Genomic DNA, 15,677 nt, shown 5'->3' with positions numbered 1-15,677 from the left:
CACTAGATTATTAATTCTGGAGTGGCACAAATTAATCTATCAGCTGCAATGATTTATTTCCACCCACATCCAGGTAGACTCCTCTTCCTGTATACCTACAAAGATGATTCAGAGCTGTCATCTTGGCATTTCTCCAGACAACAGACTCATAGTTTCCTAAAGTTGGATAGAACCTGTGAGTTTTTTAAAACAACTTCTAATAAAATGTCTTTGAATAGAAGAATAATCTCACACTACTTAGCTGATTAGCAGTGCACAACAACAAAAAAACCAATCCTACACAGTAAGGATAAACAGATAAGGTGATTCTGTGAACATCCAAACGTTAGGCACCAGGACTACTGTCTGGCAAGGGCTGTTCTCTGCTTCCAAGATGGCGCCTTGTCACTGCATCCTCCAGAGGAGCGGAACTCTGTGGCCTCACATGGTAGAAGACAGAAGAGCAAGTCGATCAAACCCTGCATAAAACCTCTTTTATAAGGGCTTTAATTTCATTGATGAAGAAGAAGCCTTCATGGCCTAACCACCTTTTAAAGGCCCTACCTCTTAATCCTCACTTTGGCCATTACATTTCAATACCTGAATTTTAGAGGGGACACATTCAAAGCATAGCGCTCCCCAAGCTTCTAGAAAACAAAAAGGGAATCACAAAAGCAGTTGAGAAGCAAAAGTAGGTGTCTTTACTTTTACCCATAGACACCAAAGCAGGGACCCTATTTTTACCTATATAACATTAGGTGTGCAGTTTGCTGTGTTTCTGTAGATATCATGTCTTTCATCTGAAGTCTACTTTGACTGATATTGATATATCAGACAAGGTTTTTTAAGGTTCATCTTTTTTCATGGTGTATCTTTTTTCATCTTTTTGCTTTTAACTTGCGTCTTCAAAGTGGGCTGTTTGCAGAGGGTATACATTTGGGTATGGCTTGGTTTTATTTTAAATCATGTCTGACAAAAGTCTTTCTTGTAATTGGAGTGTTTAGATCATTTTCATTAATATAATTACTAGTATGGTATGTATTAAATCTGCCATTTGCTATTTGTTTTGTTGAATGTTATTCTTTTCTTTTTTTTGGAGATGGAGTTTTACTCTGTTGCCTAGGCTAGAGTGGCCTGATCATAGCTCACTGCAACCTTGAACTCCTGGGCTCCAGCAATCCTCCTGCCTAAGCCTCCCAAATTGCTGGGATTACAGACATGAGCCACTGCACCTAGCATATTTATTACTTTTTGCATTTTTTCTTGCCTTCCTTAAAATCAATTGAGTATTCTTAAAGAATTTTATCTCAATTAAATGCCTATTTCCCATACTTTTTGGTGGTTTCTTTGGAGGTTGCTCTAGAGTTCACATTGTGCTTCTTTCCCTTACTGCAATACACTTTCAAATAGAATTATACCAATTTATAGTATTAAAAATATAATGTTTTAACGGTATATGTATATTTCACTTTCTCATCCTTCATGCTATTGTTGTTGCACGTTTTACTTCTAGACATATGATAATGCATTATCTTTTCTTCTGCAGTGTTAAACTTGCAATTGATCCCATCTAGTAATTTTTAAATTTCAAATATCTAGAAATTCCATTTGGCTCTTTTTTGTATCTTCCATTTCTCTCCTTGCTGCATTCATGTTTTTCGTTAAATACTTAAACATAGTTATATTAGTTGTTTTAGCATTCTTGTCTCCTAATTGCATCATCCCTATCATTTCTGTGTCTGTTTCTATTGACTGATTTTTTTCCTGGTTATGAGTCTTATTTTTTCCTTCTTGGCATGTCTAACAATCTTTTTATTGGATGTTGGACATTATAATTTTAAGTTGTTGGGTTACTAAATTTTATTGTCTTCCCTTAAAGAGTGTTTGGCTTTGTTCTGGTAAGTAGAAATTTTACTTGAGATTCAACGTAATTGTTTTACAGATTTGTTAGAGCATGTCTATAGTAGCCTTCACTCTATGGATAATTTAGCCCATTAATAAGCTATGGTGGCCAGGCGCAGTGGCTCATGCCTATAACCCCAGCACTTTGGGAGGCTGAGGCAGGAGAATTGCTTGAGCCCAGAAGTTCAAGACCAGCCTGGGTAACATAAGAAGATTCCATCTCTACAAAAAAATTAAAAATTATCTGGGCATGGTGGTGCATGACTGTAGTCCCAGCTACTCAGGAGGTTGAAGTAGGAGGATGACTTGACCCTAGGAGGTCAAGGATGAAGTGAGCTGTCACCATAGGGCCACTGCACTCCAATCTGGATAACAGAGTGAGGCTCTGTCTCAAAAAAAAAAGAAAAAAAAAATCTATGGTCAATATGGCTATTCTGAGGTCTCTAGTAAATGCCCCAAATAATCAACAAGAACTCTCCACCCTGGCTTGGCTTATGGGAACTCAATGATCCCAGTCCTATGTGAGATCTAGAACCTTTTCTCACAGTAATCCAGTTACTCTTTGCCGATACCTCATAGAGTTTCACTCTACATCTTTAAGTCTTAGTGTTCAGCAAAGCCTCAGCAAGTGCCATGCAGATTTCTGGAGGGCTTTTTCTACATACCTTCCTCCTCTCCAGAACTCTGCCCTACAAATTTCCAGTCACTTTAGACTACTTGAACTTCAGTCTCTGTCTCAACTCAGTGAGTCTACCATGTTCTGCTTGGGATTCCTCTTATTGCTTTGTGATCCAGAATTTGCCTGCCTCCAGGCAGAAAACCAGGGCAATTATAGGGTTTGCCTCATTCGTTTCCCCTCTCTAAGGGATCGCAGTCCTGTGATGCCTGTTGCCAATGTCTAAAAACAATTGATATTTTTTCCAGTTTCAGGTAGGTAAGTAAAACCTTGATGGCCAGAAACAGAAATCCTCTAGTTGTTCCTAATTTTATAAAAACAGTATTGTGCTGCATGTAACCTTTGAAGACTTCTATTTTTCACTCCATATTCTATTGCCAGGATTCATCCATATCTTCATATGTAGCTGTGAGCTATTCTTTTGACTGCCATATAATAGTACATTGTGTGAAACCATAAGCTATTTGTCTGTTCTCTTGTTGACGGGCATTTGGGTCATTTCCGGCTTTTTGTTGTAATTATTTTTGTATATGTTTCCTGGTATATTTTTGCAAAAGTTTCTTTTGTATGTTTACTATTTTAATTAATGTTTTAATTAGAAATGGCTGCTGATTGTATCAAACCCTTTTCTGACATTTATTGATGACATCATTTTTCCTCTTAATTTGTTGCTGTAGGGAATTATATTGTTGGATTCCCTAATGGCAAACCTTCCTGGCATTCCTAAAATATACTTAGTTGGGGTCTATTATTCTTTCAACACCAGTATTAGACCTACTAAATTTTTGAGTACAGTTTACTGAGGTATAATTTATAGATCGTAAAAATCATACTTCTAAAGTGTATAGTTTGATGTGTTTTGACAAGTATATTTAGTCATATAATCACCACCACAATAAAAATACAAACATTTCCATCACACCAAAATGTTTTATCATACCCTTTTGCAATCAATTTTCTGTCTCACCTCAATCCCTGGCAATTATTGGTCTGAGTTCTGTCCTTATAGGTTCACCTTTTCCAGAATGTCATACTGTAAATAAAGTTTTACAATATGTAGGCTTTTACAAATGACTTTTTTCACTGTACATAATGCTTTTGAAATTCATCCATGTTGTTGCATATATCAGCAGGTTTTTTTCTTTTTTACTGTTGAATAGTACTGTATTGTATGGGTATACCATCATTTGTTTATACATTCACCAGTGGATGAACTTTTAAACTTTTTGTTTCCAGTTTTTGAAAACAATTAGAAATCAATCTGCTACCAAATTTAGGTATAAGTCTTTGTGTGTACAAATGCTTTCATTCCCCTAGGTAAATGCCTAAGTGTTAGATTGCTAGGTCATCTGATAATTTTAGCACTAAAGAAACTTACAGACTTTTCCAAAGTATCTATACTAGTTTGCATTCTCACTAGGAAGGTATGAGAGTTCCAGTTGCTCCAAGTCATCACCAGCATTTAATGCTGTCAATGGGTTGTTTGACTTATTGAGCTGTAAGTTATTGAGTCATTTATTTATTCAGGATATAGGTCCTTTGCTAAATAGATTTTTTTACCATATTTTCTCTTCATCTGTGTTTTCCTTTTTTCATTTAATGTCTTTCAAATGCTTAACCTAAGATCACAAAGATTTTCTCCATATTTTCACCTAGAAGTTTTATAGCTTTAGCTCTTACATTTCTGTCTATAATCTATTTTGATTTAGGATCTTTATAGATGTGAAGTAAGGTGAAGAATTTATTGTTGTTCTGGTTACTCTTTTGTTCTGATTTTACATATGGAGTTTCAATTATTCCAGCACAATTTTTTTAAAGATGACCCTTTCTCCATTGAATTTCCTTTGCATATTTGTCAATATTCAATTGTACATAAGTATGTGTGGGTCTATTTCTGGAGTCTCGGTTCTATTTTATGTTCTATAAGACTATTCTTTTGCCATTAAAGCACGTTGTTCTTTTTTTTTTTTTTTTTTTTTTTTTTCTCAAGATGGAGTCTTGCTCAGTCACCCAGGCTGCAGTGCAGTAGCATGATCTTGGGCTCACTGCAACCTCCACCTCCTAGGTTCAAGCCATTCTCCTGCGTGACCCTCCCAGGTAGCTGGGACTACAGGCATGCACCACCATGTCCAGCTAATTTTTGTATTTTAGTAGAAACTGGGTTTCACCATGTTGGCCAAACTGGTCTTGAACTCCTAACTTCAGGTGATCCACCCACCTTGGCCTCCCAAAGTGCTATGATTACAGGCTTGAGCCATCGCACCTGGCCTCATTATAACACGTTCTTGATTACCATGACTTCACAGTAAGTCTGAAATCATGTAGTGTCAAAGTCTTGCAACTTAGTTTTTATTTTTCAAGTAGACTTGCTTAAGTTTTACATATAATTTTTTTTTTTTGAGATGGAGTCTCACTCTGTTGCCTAGGCTGGAGTGCAGTGGTGCAATCTCGACTCACTACAACCTCTGCCTTCAGGGTTCAAGTGATTCTCCTGCCTCAGCCTCCTGAATAGCTGGAACTAAAGACGCATGCCACCACGCCCGGCTAATTTTTGTATTTTTAGTAGAGACGGGGTTTCATTGTGTTAGCCAGAATGGTCTCAATCTCCTGACCTCATGATCTGACCAACTCGGCCTCCCAAAGTGCTGGGATTACAGGTGTGAGCCACCATGCCAGGACTTACATAGAATTTATTCATATTTAGTCATAAGTTGAACTACAGAAGCATTTTGTGATAGAGAGAGAGAGAGAGAGAGAGAGAGAGAGAGATATTAGGTTTTAATATTAAAGTTATGCTTGCTTCATAGTATTAATTGAGGAACTCTGTACTTTTTCAGAGTCTGAAATAATTTGATTAACATAGAAATTAACTCTTCTTTGAAGATTAGATGGAATTCCACTGTAAAGCAATTTAAGTAGGTTTTTATTTCCTTAGAAAATTTTAACAATCTTATGCATTTCTTCTATCATTTTTGGTGTATTTGGATTTTTTATATATCTTCCTGCACCAATTTTACTCATTTATATTTTCCTAGAAAACCATCTATTTTGTTTAGAGTTTCAGATTTACTGAGATTTATCAATTTACAATTAATTATTAAACTTCAAATGTATAAATATATTTATAAACATAGAAAAGTGAGGCTCAGAGAAATCAAATAACATACCAGAGATCATACAGCTAATAGCTGGTAGGGCCAGGATTTGTCTCTGGGCTTCAGAATCCCTGCATTTAACCACTAGACATGAGGAAAAACTGACAGTGACCTACATGTTTGGAATATCATTTGATGAAGTCTTTCATGATATCCTTATGAACAACATAAAGAAGTGTTAGGCAGCTACAAAACTTGAACAACCTTACCCAAAGAGAGCTCCATCTTTAGCTTTCTTCTTTAAATCCATCAAGAAATAAAATAAAGGACTTGACATAAAGATCCAAGACTTATATGAGAACATAAAATACAGTTTCCAAATGTGCAAATGATACAAAAGTGCATGTAATAGCTTGATGATGAAAAGGAACTGAAAAAACCCTTCACCACTGTAACTTAGTCAATTAAACAAATATAAACTGAACAGACTTTAGGCACCACAAGAGCAAAGGCAAAATATGTCTTATTCATCAGTGTAAACAAAGCTCCCAGCAGAATCATAGCTGCTTAGTAAATATTTTTTAATGTTTATTGAAAGAAAAATATACACATTACTGAACTTAAACAACTGCACAAGTTTAAAATGCAGATGGCATGGTTAAACATTGAGACAAGTGGAGAAAAAAAGTTTTGGTTTGCCACAAGCTGTGTTAATTAACAATGCAATGGTGCAGAATTTGGCAACAGAAAACTTAAAACTAGATCTGTTTCCAGGCAAGCCACTTAAGCTCACAGTAAAATAAGGTTAAAAATAATTCCATTTTTTATTTTATTTGAGACAGAGACTCACTCTGTCACCCAGCCTGGAGTACAGTAGCATGACCTCAGCTCACAGCAACTTCTGCCCCCAGGCTCAAGCAATCCTCCCACCTCAGCTTCCCAAGTAGCTGGGACCATAGGTGCACTCCACCATGCCTGGCTAAGTAGAGATGGGGTTTTGCCATGTTGGCCAGGCTGGTCTCAAACTCCTGGGTTCAAATGATCTGCCTGCCTCAGCTTCCCAAAGTGCTGGGATTACAGGCATGAGCTACCATGCCTGGCCAATAATAATTCAAAATATTGGTATGAGTATAAGATCATTCATGTGAGAATTTTTTGCAAACTATGAATGTCTATTGTTGTTGTTGTTATTATTAGATTATAAATTCCAACAGGAAGTTAAAAAGCACCTTGATCTTAACTGTAATTTCTCAATTTTGACAGGGTTTGGGGACAGGGTGAAGATTTAAAAAGCATATATATGAAGTGCCTAGCAGGATGTCAAACATATATTTAACATTTAACAAATCCTAGTATAAATGGATTATCCTTTTATACACATGAGACTGTATACATGAGGGGACTCCAAAAAATTCATGGAATCTGGGTGCAGTGGTGTGTGCCTGTAATCCCAGCTTCTGGAGAGGCACAAGTTGGTGGATCATTTGAGAGCAGCCTGGGCAACATAGTGAGACCCTGTCACTTTAAAAAGAAAAAAGAAAAGAAAATGTTCATGGAAAAATGAAATGAAACATAAATATAGAAAATATAAACTGTATCTCTCAACATAAGCTCCATCAAAGTTAAGCTACTCTGTAAGCAGTGATACCAACCATGTAGTCCATCCTTAAAGAACTGGAAATTTAACAATGTCAGCGCTTTTTTTTTTTTTTACATAATTAACTGAAGAAAAGTGGGTGCCTTTAAAAAAAATTTTTTTTTTTTTTTGAGACGGAGTTTCGCTCTTGTTGCCCAGGCTGGAGTGCAATGGCGTGATCTCGGCTCATCGCAACCTCCGCCTCCTGGATTCAGGTAATTCTCCTGCCTCAGCCTCCTGAGTAGCTGGGATTACAGGCACGCGCCACCATGCCCAGCTAATTTTTTGTATTTTTAGTAGAGATGGGGTTTCACCTTGTTGACCAGGATAGTCTCGATCTCTTGACCTCGTGATCCACCCGCCTCGGCCTCCCTAAGTGCTGAGATTACAGGCGTGAGCCACCGCGCCCGGCCAAAAAAATTTTTTAAGATAAGAAAACATAAATAAATCAGAAGGAGTCAAATGAGTACTGTAAGGTGGATGCCTAAAGATTTCCCACAGAAACTCTCAAAAAATTGCCCTTGTTTGTTGAGAGAAATGAGCAGGAGCATTGTCATGGTGGAGAAGGACTCTCTGGTGAAACCTTTCCAGGTGTTTTTCTGCCAAGTCTCTGGCTTTCTGAGAACACTCTTGTAATAAGCAAATGTTATTTTTCTTTGACCCTCTAGAAGGTCAGCAAGAAAAATGCCTTGAGTATCCCAAAACACTTTTGCCACGACCCATGCTCTTGACTGATTCACTTGTGCTTTGACTGGACAACGTCCACCTTTTGGTAGCCATTGTTTTGATTGTGCTTTGTCTTCAGGATCATACTGGTAATGCCATGTTTCATCTTCTGTTACAGTTTTTTGAAGAAATGCTTCAGAATCTCGATCCCATTTGTTTAAAATTTTCATTGAAAGATCTGCTCTTGTCTGGAGCTGATCTGGGCACAGTGGTTTTGGCAACATTGAGTGGAAGTTTAATTCTTGAGTCAGAGTGTTTAAGCTGAACCAGTTGAAATGCCTGTGGTGTTGGCTATTGTTTTCTGGTGTTAGTCATCCATCCTTTTCAATTACTTCATGAACAATATTAATTTTTTCCTCACAAATTGATATGGATGGTCTGTCACTGTGGGCTTCATCTTCAACAGTCTCATTCCTTCTTAAAATGAATTATTTATTTGCACACTAATGATTTATTTTGGGCATTGTTCCCATTAACCTTTCATGAAGCATCAGTGGTTTCAACATTCTTCCACCCAAACTTCACTGTAAATTTGGTGTTTGTTCTTGCTTCAATTTTTGTAGAATTCATCTTGTTCTGATGGGGGCTCATTTCGAATTGATGTCTTATCCTTCTTAGTGCCTCGAGCTAGATCCTGTTCAGACATATCAATTTAGTGTGATTTTATTTTAGTGCAAAAACATTTTGAAATGCCTGCGTGGTTTTTTCATAATATACATTTTCCATGATTTTTTTAAAGACCCCTCTTATAAGAATATATGTGATCACATATGTAAGGATATGTGCAATCCTGTACAATCACATATGTAAGGATATATGTTAAAATATAAACAGATTCTCCCGAATTATCCCTGAGTCACTATTCTAGATACTGAAGATACAATGGAGAATTACATGGACAAAATACTACCTTCAATGTTTTGTTATTTACTTCTCTTCAACTCCTCTCTTATTTACAAGGACCACTTTTTTAATTAGTAAAATTATAAGCAAACTACAGTATAGAGGTGATAAAAAAATCAGTGGTTGCCAGGGGTTTACAGAAGGAAAGGGAGAGGCATGTAGAGTTGGAGCACAGGAGATTTTTAGGGCAGTGAATTACATTGTCACTTGGCAAAACCATAGAACCGTACATCACATGGAGCAAATCCTAATGTAAACTATAGATTTTAGTTAATAATAACGTATCTCCCTTGATTTTCATTTGTAACAAATGTGCCAACCAATGCAAGATGTTGATAATAGGGGGCACTGAGAGTAGAATCGGGTATATGGGCACTCTCTGTACTGTGCAAGTTTTCTGTAAATCTAAACCAGTTTGAAAAACAGTCTTGATTAAAAGAAAAACTAAAAAAGAAAAGAAAAATCAATGGAAATTCTGGCTTGCTTAGATGGACACTTTCCAAATACTGAATTGCAATTGAATTATTCTTGGCAGTAAACAACTTATGGCCTTTTTTTTCTTTTATAGCAAGAAATAACTAGCTGCATCTCTTTTTGACTCAAGTATATTGAACAATAACAAGAAAATGCCTGGTTGCGTATAGAAAAACTGCCTTGTTAGCTATTTTATTTATGATGTGTGCTTTAATATTTGTTTATATGCTAATAGTGGTTGCTTGGCAACTAAGTTTGGATCTTCCTTCCAGGTAGAGGTGTGTTGTCTAAAAGCACCTCATTGTCTTCAATGCCAGATTTCCAAAGCCACCCCACCATACCCAAAGTTACTGAATTCTTCGTTTGAATGACATTCAGATCTACTTTTTTTCTTATTCATTCAACAACTATTTATATAGAGTACCTACTATGTGTCAGTCACAATTCTAGATTCTGAAGATAGAGTGAAGAATAAAGTGAACAAAGCACCTGTCCTCAAGGAGCTTATATTCTAGTAGGGTGGGGGGATAAACAAATATAATTTTTCAATTATAACATTCAGATAAAGATGGAGATGAGTGCTATGAAAAAAGTAGAGAAAGGAGATAAAAAGACTTTGGAAGAAAGTTTCTCTTTGCTAGTTTTATGAGTAGTTAGTGAAGATCTCTCCAACGAGGTAATATTTGAAGATAGCTCAATTAAGTGAGGGGTTTGCCATGGAAATACATTTGTATATGGGATTAGAGGCATGCCATGGAGGAACAGCAAGTGAAAATGTTAGGTTTTGAAGGGAAGGTGAGGGTTAAAGAGGGCGGATCAATAGCAAATGCAGGCTTTATGTCCAGCATAAAACATACAGAAGTGGGGGACCAGCCTAATGCCAGAGCCCACTGCTGCTTACAATCTGGGACAATTTATAGGTATGAGTGGGAGGGGTCTGGGCAGTATGGCTTGTTGCCTGGCAGGATACTGGTAAGATGTTCCCGTGATGAGGCGGTTCTGGCCCTTGTTCAGGTGGGATGTCATCGTGGTGTTCCTTGGACCTTTGTCCAGCAAGATATGATAAGGATGTTTCTCTTTTTTTTTCTTTTTTTGAGACAGAGGTTCACTCTTGTCACCCAGGCTGGAGTGCAGTGGCGTGATTTCAGCTCAGTGCAACCTACAGCTCCCAGGTTCAAGTGATTCTCCTGGTTCAGCCTCCCGTGTAGCTGGTGCCCGCCACCATGCCTGCCTAATTTTTGTATTTTTAGTAGAGATGAGGTCTCACCATGTTGGCCAGGCTGGTCTGGAACTCCTGACCTCAGGTGATCCGCCCGCCTTGGCCTCCCAAAGTGCTGGAATTACAGGCGTGAGCCACTTGCCCAGCCTGGGATTTAGGGCTTTGCCGTGTGGTCAGGTGGTTAGGCAGGATGTTTCTCACGGCCCAAACCCCTGTGAAATGTTTAACTTTCACTAAGGTCTGCAAAATAGCAGGGAGCTTACAAAATGATGCGGTTTGGACTAACAGCAAAGACCCTGGTACAGGAGGGTCATGCCTGGAATTTCCAAAGACAGCAAGGTGAATAAGTCAGTGAGTTAGCCAAAGAGGATGGGAAATAAACCCAGAGATATGGAAAGCCACTGGAAATTTTTGAGCATTTTTAAAATGTGGCAACATAATTGCTATATGGGAAGTAGACTGTGAGGCATGTTTAGAGGTGAATGAAGAGATCAGGCAGACACTGCCAGGTGGCCAGAAGAGAGACCACAAACTGAATGAACCAGTCATGTGGACAACCAACAATCCAGGTTTAATGACATGTTTGATGTCAAAGAAAAGTTACTATTTATCTCCAAATTAGAGGTAACAAACCAATTTGGGAAACAAAGACTAACTGATTAGTTAAAAGCAAGTTCAGCAGTGATTTCTGTAAAAATCACTTTTCCCTAAGCTTCAGGAAAAACTGACTTTCTAAGCAATATTCTCCTCTCCTACATTACCTGAAATCTTTTTCACTACCTTAAAATCAATTTCTCATATTCATCAGACATATCAGGCAAAAAAGCACCTATATTTACATATCAATAATACAACTTACTTCTCAATAATAAAAACAATCTAATTTTTTAATTAGAGAAAAGGTTTTGAATGGACATTTCACAAAGATATACAAATGACCAATAAGCACATTAAAAAAGCCTTCAACATTAAACCAACCGGGAAATGCAAAATAAAATCACAATGGGGATACTATGAGACACCCATTAGAATGGCTAAAAGTAAAAAGACCGAAAATACCAAATGTTGATGAAGATACGGAGCTACTGAATGTCTCACTCATATCTTTTTGGGTGTATAAAATGGCACAATAACTTTGGGAAGTAGTCTGGCAGTTTCATTTAAAATTAAATATAGCCCCTATCTTATGATTCAGCAATTTCACTCCTAAATGCTTGCCCAATAAAAATGAAAGCCTGTGTCCTCAAAAAGAAAATAACATACATATGGCCTTATTCAAAATGTTCCAAAACTAGAAACAGACTAAGTATTGTCAACAGGAGGAAACTGGATAAATAACCTATCGTATACTTACACAGCAGAAGACTACTCAGCAATAAAAAAGAATTCACTAATGATACACAAAATAACATAGATGAATCTTAAAAACATTATGCTAAATTAACAAAGCCTTACATTTAGAAGCACATATTGTATTATTCCATTTGCTTTAAGTTCTAGAACAGCCAAAAATAATTTATGTATCTCTTTAAAAAGTCGACAGTCTTTACCCCTGGGTAGAAGGGCAGAGGGGCAGATGAACAGGGATTAACTGGGAAGGAAGAAGAGAGAAATTTCTGGAGTGAGAATAATGTTCTATGTCTTGATAGAAATTTAGATTACACTGATGTATACATTTGTTAAAATTCCTCCAAAGCCTGGCATGGTAGCAAATAGTCCCAGCTACTTGGGAGGCTGAGGCAGGAGGATCTCCTTGAGCCTAGGAGTCAGAGCCCAGCCTGGTCAACATAGTGAGAGATCACATCTCTAATAATAACAAAATTTCCTCCAATGGCACATGTAATATTTGTGCACTTCGCTATATGACAATTACCTCAAAAATTTAAAAGAACCATAAACGAAGATTGAACTTGTGTTAATAATATGCATACTGAAGCATTTAGGGGTGAGGGATATAAATAACTGTAACTTAGTTTGAAATTCTGCAAAGTTAAAAAAAGTGGATTGATGGAGAGATGGAGGGATGGATATGTGGCAAAGTAAATGTGGCAACATGTTAATTGTAGAATTCAGGTGGTGTATAAATTCTATTAACTCTTCTATATGTTTGAAATTTTTCATATTAAAATATTGAGGAAGAAAATGTCAATTTCTCCTACATGAGTTTAGCTCTTCAAGGGCAGGAATTTCAAGTTGAATGATGAAGAATTATATTTTAAAAAGCAAGCAGGAATTGACTCTTCTTAGCATAATGATAGTATTCAATACATTTTGATTAATTAGTTAATTTTTTGAGTACAGGGGACTTTATTGAAAGTATATGACAAAGTGGGGCTTCCTAGGCCCCTCCCTCTTCAGGGGGTCTGTGTGGAAATTGTGGGGAAGGGAGATTCTCAGTGTGGTGGGGAACTGAGTGTGACAGGGACTCCCTAGCAGCTGAGGGCCTCTGTCTTCCTCTCGTGCTCTCACTGGGGCTGGTGGTCTGGAGTCTTACTCCTTGGAGGCTTTGTGGGCCATGAGGTCCACCACGCTGTTGTATCCAGATTCATTGTCTACCAGGAAATGAGCTTGACAAAGTGATTGCTGAGGGCAATACCAGCCCCAGCATTGAAGGCAGAAGATTGGGTGTCGCTGTTAAAGTCAGAGGAGGCAACCTGGTGCTCAGTGTAGCCCAGGATCCCTTGAGGGTGCTCTCCAATTCCTGCTTTACCACCTTCTTGATGTCATCATATTTGTCAGGTTTCTCCAGATAGCAAGTCAGGTCCATGACCAACATGTTGGCAGTGGGGACATGGAAGGCCATGCCAATGATCTTCCCATTCAGCTTGGGGGTCACCTTGCCCATAGCCTTGGCAGCACCAGTAGATGCAGGGATGATGTTCCAGAGAGCCCCATGGCCATTGTGCCACAGTTTCCCAGAGGGGCCATCCAGGGTCTTCTGGTTGGCAGTAATGGCATGGACTGTGGTCATAAGTTCTTCCATGATGCCAAAGTTGTTATAGGTGACCTTGGCCAAGGGGGCTAAACAGTTGGTGGTACAGGAGGCATTGCTGATGATCTTGAGGCTGTTTTTGTACTTCTCATGATTCATGCCCATCACAAACAAGGGGGTGTCAGCAGAGAGGGCAGAGATAATGACCCTTTTGGCTCCCTCTTCTAAAACATCTCCAGCCTTCTCATGGTATTGAAGATGCCAGTGGTCTACACAACATAATCAGCACTAGCATCACCCCATTTGATTTTGGTGGGATCTCACTCCTAGAAGATGGTAATGGGATTTCCATTGATGACAAGCTTCCTGTTCTCAGCCTTGATGGTGCCATGGAACTTGCCATGGGGGGAATAACACTGGACCACGTAGATCATGTAGTTGAGGTCAATGAAGTGGTCATTGATGGTAACAGTATCCCCTTTGCCAAAGTTAAAAGCAGCCCTGGTGACCCGACACCCAATATGGCCAAATCCATTTACTCTGGTTTTCACCTTCACCATGGTGTCTCAGGGATGCAGCTGGTGTTGCATGAGAAGATGCTGCTGTCTGTCTAACAGGAGGAGCAGAGAGTAATTGCATTCATTTTCTACATGCTTTTCTTACTAATATATGGCAAGCATCTTTCCTTTTCATTAAGTATTATTCTAAAATACCATTTTTTTCTTTTTTTCTTTTTTTTTGGACAATTTACAAAAGAATAAAACACTATTTTTAATAATAGAAAATTTGAGGATCTATTGCCCTCATTCTCACCTACACTGGGTTTTATCTTTTAAATCTTTGTCAATTTGGGAAATGAAAATGACATCTCTCTTTTATATTTTTGATTGCTAGAGAGGTTTTTCATGTTCATTGGTCTTTTGTCTTTTCTATGGAAGTGCTTTTATTGATGTATAAACACCCTTTGTATATTAGGGTTGTTAACATTTTTGTCATATGTGTTAAAAATGTGTACCCGAAAAATATATTTGTTCCAGATTTTTAATTTTAATAGCCTTTTTTTATCATGATGCACTTAGATCTCTTGAATTCCTTCTTCCTAACTAAAGTGTTGTGTCATTTAACCAACATCTCCTCAAGCTCCCTTCCCCTGCCTCTACCATTTTACTTTATGTTTCTATGAAGTCACCTTTTTTACACGCCACTGTGAGAACATGTGATATTTGTCTTTGTATGCCTGGCTTATTTCACTTAACACAATGTCCTCCACGTTAATCCAGTTGTCACCAAAAAAACAGGGTTTCTTGCTTTTTTTTTTTAGGTTAATAGTATTCCATTGTTTATATATGCTACATTTTCTTTATCCATTAATCCTTTGATGGGCACTTAAGTTGATTCCATATCTTGGCTATTGTGAATAGCGCTGCAATAAACACAGGAGTGCAGATAACTCTTCACCACACTGATTTCATATCCCTTGGATACATACGCAGTAGTGAGATTGCTGAATCATATGGTAGTTCTATTTTTAACTTTTTTAGGAACCTCCATGCTGTTTTCCATAATAGTTGTACCAATTTACATTCCCACAAACAAATTAGAATTTTTTATTCACAATAGTTTGATATAACATTTGTTTTTTATTTATTGTTTGCTTTTCTTACCATGCTGCCTTCAAAAAGACCTGGAGAGATTGGAAACTGACTTAATGAAGAGGCTTGAGAAAAGAAAGAAAGAAAAAGTATTAAGGCAAATGTTGCAAGGAGTAGACAGATCTAATTTTAATTCCATTTCAGCCATTAACTTCTAATTGGTCAAGTTATTAAATCTCTCAAAACCGGTTTCCTCTTTGAGAGCTTGGGAATAATAATACTTTCCCTGAAGGGTTGTTGTGAGGACTACATAAAACAAAGGTAAAGTACCTCCCTTACGAATGCTTATGCACTGTTGGTGGGAATGTAAATTAGTTCAGCCCCTGTAGAAAGCAGTTTGGAGATTTCCCATAGAACTAAAAGTAGAATTACCATTTGATTCAGTAATCCCATTACTGGGTATATGCCCAAAAGAAAATAAATTGCTCTACCAAAAAGACACCTGTATTCAATTGTTTTTCACAGCACCAGTCACAATAGCAA

General features: G+C 37.6%; 1 pseudogene; it reads right to left on the bottom strand.

Annotated features, from left to right (window-relative positions):
- Window positions 1-13,100: 13,100 nt before the first annotated feature.
- LOC105718892 (glyceraldehyde-3-phosphate dehydrogenase-like) lies at window positions 13,101-14,075 on the bottom strand (annotated as a pseudogene).
- Window positions 14,076-15,677: the final 1,602 nt, after the last annotated feature.

This window comes from Aotus nancymaae, unplaced genomic scaffold (genome assembly GCF_030222135.1).
Source record: "Aotus nancymaae isolate 86718 unplaced genomic scaffold, 86718_ANA_hifiasm-v0.15.2.pri h1tg000010l, whole genome shotgun sequence".
Classification (NCBI taxonomy): Eukaryota; Metazoa; Chordata; class Mammalia; order Primates; family Aotidae; genus Aotus; species Aotus nancymaae.
Note: the sequence above shows the minus strand (reverse complement) of the source record. Positions and strands in the feature narration are given on the sequence as shown.